The sequence below is a fragment of the Hipposideros armiger genome, unplaced genomic scaffold (genome assembly GCF_001890085.2).
Source record: "Hipposideros armiger isolate ML-2016 unplaced genomic scaffold, ASM189008v1 scaffold_378, whole genome shotgun sequence".
NCBI classification, from domain to species: Eukaryota; Metazoa; Chordata; class Mammalia; order Chiroptera; family Hipposideridae; genus Hipposideros; species Hipposideros armiger.
The window spans coordinates 99599-104781 of record NW_017731728.1 but is presented as its reverse complement, the minus strand read 5'-3'; the positions used below and the strand labels follow the sequence as shown (position 1 = coordinate 104781).

The 5183-nt window shown below is 46.7% G+C and overlaps 1 long non-coding RNA gene across 1 annotated transcript in view; it reads right to left on the bottom strand.

Moving 5' to 3' along the window:
- Positions 1-3492: 3492 nt before the first annotated feature.
- The window catches only part of LOC109393385 (uncharacterized), a 5984-nt gene continuing 4293 nt past the window's right edge, over positions 3493-5183 (bottom strand). Inside the window, exon 3 of the long non-coding RNA XR_002126244.1 lies at positions 3493-4884. This is a non-coding gene — a long non-coding RNA (uncharacterized LOC109393385). The remainder of the gene's footprint in view (positions 4885-5183) is intronic.

Sequence of the window (5183 nt, the reverse complement as noted above, 5' to 3'; positions counted from 1 at the left end):
GGACAGCAACTTGTCTGTTCCCCTTCCCCCAATTCCCCAGCGCTGTTCCCATCCCCCGAATTCCCCAATAAAAAAATAATAAAATTAAATTAATAAAAAAAAAGAAAAAAGACATAGTCCTGGACCCCATCTCACACCTACTGTGTCGGAATATCCCAGGGTGGGAGCAAAGCACCATCCTTTCCCAAAGCCCACCGGGAGATACTAATGCACGGCCCCGGCTAAGGAAGCGAGCCGCGTGGAGCTGAAATCCAGGGCTCTGCAAACACAGACTCCGGGTGTGAAGCCCAGCTCTGCTGCCAGGCTGCCTGGCAGGGGGCAAGTCACTGGCTTCCCTGGGCCTCTACACCATAGGCCTGACAGGGGTAATAGTGTTAACTCACCGGGTTGTGGTTTTAAGGGGGTTCATATAAGAAAAGTGCCTGGCACAGGGTAAGTGTTCAAGAAATGTTAACTGTTATTGTGTCTCTCTGGCACACAGTAACCCTGAATGAGAGTTATGATTATTGATTATAGTTGACAAGGAGGGCTCTGAGACTCAGAGAGAGGGGGCGCCGTGGTCAGCCTGGCCTCAGAGCCCATGACTGGTCCAGTTACCTCGTTGTGTCTTCATATGTTTGTGGTGGGCAAGTCACGTTAGGATTGACTTTCTTTTGGGTGGGTCACTTGGCACTGGATGTCAAGTTCCACGTAAGTAGGACCCATTGTCTGGGCATCTTTGTATCCCCAACACCTAGCACAATCAATGCCATCTAGTAGGCTCTAATAAACAGTGGCTGAAATATGAATTAATAAAGAAATGAAGGGAAGGAGGGCGGGAGAGAATCAGTCACACAGCCGTGGTCTGAGTCCTTGAACTGCGCCTGGAATTGTGCCATGTGTCACCTTTGGAGAAAGTCCTCACAAACGTTGTCTCCTTCACGCCCCATGGAATCCTGAGATAAGGGTATCGTTCTCCCTACGTTAAAGAAAATGGAGGCAGAGAATAGTTATGGTTCACGGATCACTTGAGTTCTTTTATTCTCTGTATTTTATATATTCTATTCCATGTGTATTTTTTTTATTGAGGTATAATTGACATATAACATTATACCAGTTTCAGGAGTACAACATAATGACTTGACATTTCTGTACATTGTGAAACAATCACCGCAATAAGCCTAGTTAATATCCATCACCACACATAGTAACAAAGTTTGCTTTTTCTTATGATGAGATCTACTCTCTTAGCAACTTTCAAATATGCAATACAGTACTAATAGCCATAGTCACCATGCTGTGCATTAGACCCCCCCCCCAAGGCTTATTTATTTTACAGCTGGAAGCTCATATTTATTGGCTCCTTGCACTCATTTTGCCCGTCCTCCACCCCCCGCCCCCCAACTCTGGCAACCACCAATCTGTGCTCTGTATCTATGAGCTTGGTTTTTTGCTTTTGTTTTTGTTTTAGATTCCACATATAAGTGAGATCGTATGGCATTTATCTTTGACTTATTTCACTTAGCATAATGCCCTCGAGGTCCATCCATGTTGTCACAAATGGCAAGATTTCCTTCTTTTTATGGCTGAATAATATTTCTGTGTGTGTGTGTGTGTGTGTGTGTGTGTGTGTGTGTGTGTGTGTGTGTGTAAATTTTCCTTATTCGCTCATCCATCGATGGACACTTAGGCTGTTTCCATATCTTGGCCATTATGATGCTGCAGTGAACATGGGGAGTGCAGACAACTTTTCAAGGTAGTGTTTTCGTTTTCTTTGGATTAAATGCCCAGGAGTGAAATTGCTGGGTCAGATGATAATTCTATGTTTAATTTTGATAGGCACCTCCATACTGTTTTCCATAGCGGCTGCACCAATGTAGCATTTCACCACCAGTGCATGACGGCTGCCTTTTTCCACATTCTCACCAACATTCATCTCTTGTCTTTTGGATAATAGCCATTCTAACGCGTTTTCTGTTTTCTATGTGTATTTTAATATAGTAAGCCCTTCCAAATCATCTATGAAAACAGGTAGTGTATAAATCCATCGACAAAGTTTTACTATTGATATTGAGTTCATCCAGATTCACCTCCTTGAGAGAAAGGCTGGCAGTCTGACATTCCTATTTGCTAATGCTCTCTAATGAATAGAAACGCAAATATTTGTGATGAGCCACGGGGGTCTATCTTTGGGAAGGCTTGAAAAATATATGTTTGTTTGGGTTGTTTTTGAAGCATATGTTTCAAATGGAGGAGGCACTGTGGGTGAGTTATGGGGATTCCACTCACGCAGGGGGGCCTGGAGGAGCACCTGGCCAAAGAAACAGCAGCAAAAACTAAATGTAATGAAGCGGAATCATACTCTGGTGGGAGGAAGTCATGTGACTGCAGCCCCTGCCGGCCGGGAGAGAGGCAGTGGCCTGCACCTGAACCCCGGGAAACAGGTCCCAGGGTACCGGCCGTAATCCTGCAGGGCATCACTTTGTGCCTTAGGGACCTGTGTGAGAGCTCGGCTGACAGTAAAGACTGAGGAGCAGGAGACAGGACAGCATCCCACTGTCAGAGCCGTGCTTCCCAACCTCCGGACCACCAGATGATATTTTTAAGTATTATTTTTGCTTTCTCTGCTATAGCTTTTCAGTTTATAGTTCTTTCTTTCATAGCATGCTGTTGCTCAAAAGCGCCTGTTTTTCTCTGTGAATTCACATGCCCTGGGGAGAGCAAGGTGTAAGGACGGAGGGCCTGGTGAGCGAGGGCGGCAGGGGCGGGCTGGGAGGGTAGGTGTTGCTCCGGGAGGCACGTGAGCTGTCTCCACTCTCCCTGTTCCCAGCGCCCTGCCGGGTGACCCCATTGCTCAGGGAACCACCCTGTCCACAGACAGAGGCACATCTCTCTTCCAAGTGCGTGGTTGTACCCGCTTTGCGGTGAGGACATAAGAGGACACACTCAGGAACCCTCAGGTCTAGAGCAGGCTCTGGAAGTTCAGATCGAACAAGTTCTCATAAAAAAGTTTCTCTTTAGAGACAGCTACTCCAGGTAGCAGGCGAGACTCAGCTGGAGGTGAGTGGAAGCGGGTAACATGGCAGTACCCTCTCCAGGTGTATCCTCCCTGGCCTGCCCACCTCTGCTGCTCCATGAGCTATTAATAAGTCCTCTTTGGCTGCATTTAAAAGCCCGCCATGAGCACACCTGTTCAGTTTGGACCAGACAGGTGAGGCCTGAGTACAGAGGAGCCAGCCAAAAGGAGGAGACCATTTTGTTCAGCCAGACTGGAAGCCTCCGCTTGAGCCGAGGCTGTCTTTCTCTTTCCGTCCTCTTCCTCCATGTCCCACCCCTTCTCCACAAATCTTTAGAAGAAAATCTATCCCAGCCCCTGAGAGATCAGGTTTCATTTTTTTATATAAAATTGGGTGGGGGGAGCATGTTGGGGGCAGGTTGTGCCTGAGTAACAACCATAGAACAGATTCTCAATACATCACAGGCTGACACATCCAGGACTCCACGATTGCTGGAAACTCAAGCCCAGTCATTAATCTGCCGATTCACTTCTAGCGAAAGCCCACCAGCTTGAATTTACTCATTTATTTCCATAGGCAAACTGTGTCCTTTCTCTCCCCGGGCAAGCTGGAGGATTTTATAATTACTGACTTCTGTCTTTTTTCCACATCCTATACTGGTTTCAAAGTTGGAGTCTGGTGATTAAAATACCCACCATGTCTATATTTCATCTTCAAAGACGTTTTAATTTACATGACTAATGCAAAGCAGCATGTGTCTTCATACACAATGCACCTGTTTATTCCGCTTTGGTAGCTTTCTTCAATACTTTCATAACCAGAGGAACTGCCAGGCTTAATTGTTATTGCTAAACTCTGAAAAGAATCACACTGGCTTTGGGCACTGCTTCCTCCTTTTTGGGGCCATACGTTTCAAAGAAACCCCCAAAGTACAGGTTGATTCCCTTTTTCTTACAGAATGGTGCGGTGGGCAGAGCCAGGGTTGGGAGTCAGACTGACCGGGGTTCACATTCCAGGGGTCCACTTACGAGGGTGTATCATGAGGCAAGCCATTTAAGCTCCTGAACCTCAGTTTTCTCATCTGCAAAATGGAGACAATAACACTTACTAAGGATTCGGTGTGATTGTTTGAAAGTGGCGACTGCCTGGCCCAGCACCAGCACCAGCTGGGGCCTTGTTAGATGCAGATCCTCAGGCCCCGCCCAGACCTACGGAGTCAGAAGCTCGGGGTGGGGGGTTTGGGGGGGGGCCAGCAGTGTGTTTTAACCAGTGATTCTGATGCCCACGCACTTAGGAAAGCCCTGGTCTAAAGCACATGGCATACAGTAAGTGCTCAATTGTTCATTTTCCCTCCTTTCTCTTTAACAATAATTCTTTGCATCTAATGAGTTGTGGGTGAAATGAGCTATGATTTCAGCCTACTTGCTGGAGTTCAGCTAACACAAGCTCTAGACCGCGATAGTCCTTCTGGGACGGATGCCCAGTCCCGAAACATCGTGTAATTCACCTCAAAGCGGTCATCTTCCAGGAAGTGCATGGACGAGAGGGTGGGTAGATAACACGGTGCATTATTGTATCTGGTTCCCTCATAGGAGGAGATCTGATGTACTGTTTTCATTCCAGTAAGAAACCAGGTACTTTCAAATTCCCAAACAGCCGGGCGGGCCCTGGTGGGGCTGGAGCCTTGACTAAATGCTGCCATCCTGTGGACAGAAGTGACAGAGTGCATGACCACCTGGCCACCCAACCAGTTCTGCTGGGCATCAATCACACTTACCAGGCCCCAAATGGGGTCCAGGTGGGTTCAAAGGTGTAGGTGAAGCCCTGGCCTGAGGAGCTTGTCCACAGACAGGTATGTGCCCACTAGGAGGTGGTCATTCTTGCGCGTCTGCAAAGATGATTTAAACACACAGTCTGCAGAACTATTAATAACGTCACAGAACAACAAATATACTGATTTTTTAATGAGAAACTGAAAATTAAGAGTGACAAAAAAAACCCGCTACTCAGAGGCTCAGTTTCTAATTATAGTCTCCTAATGGAGAAAATGTGGAACAAATTCATTTCTCCTGATACAACAGACGCTCTGGGAGCGCTCATTGATAAACCAGGGCTCTCATTTGTATCTGTTCATGCTTCATGATTTAAAATTCTGGGAGGATAGTTCATCTTAACACAAAATACCAT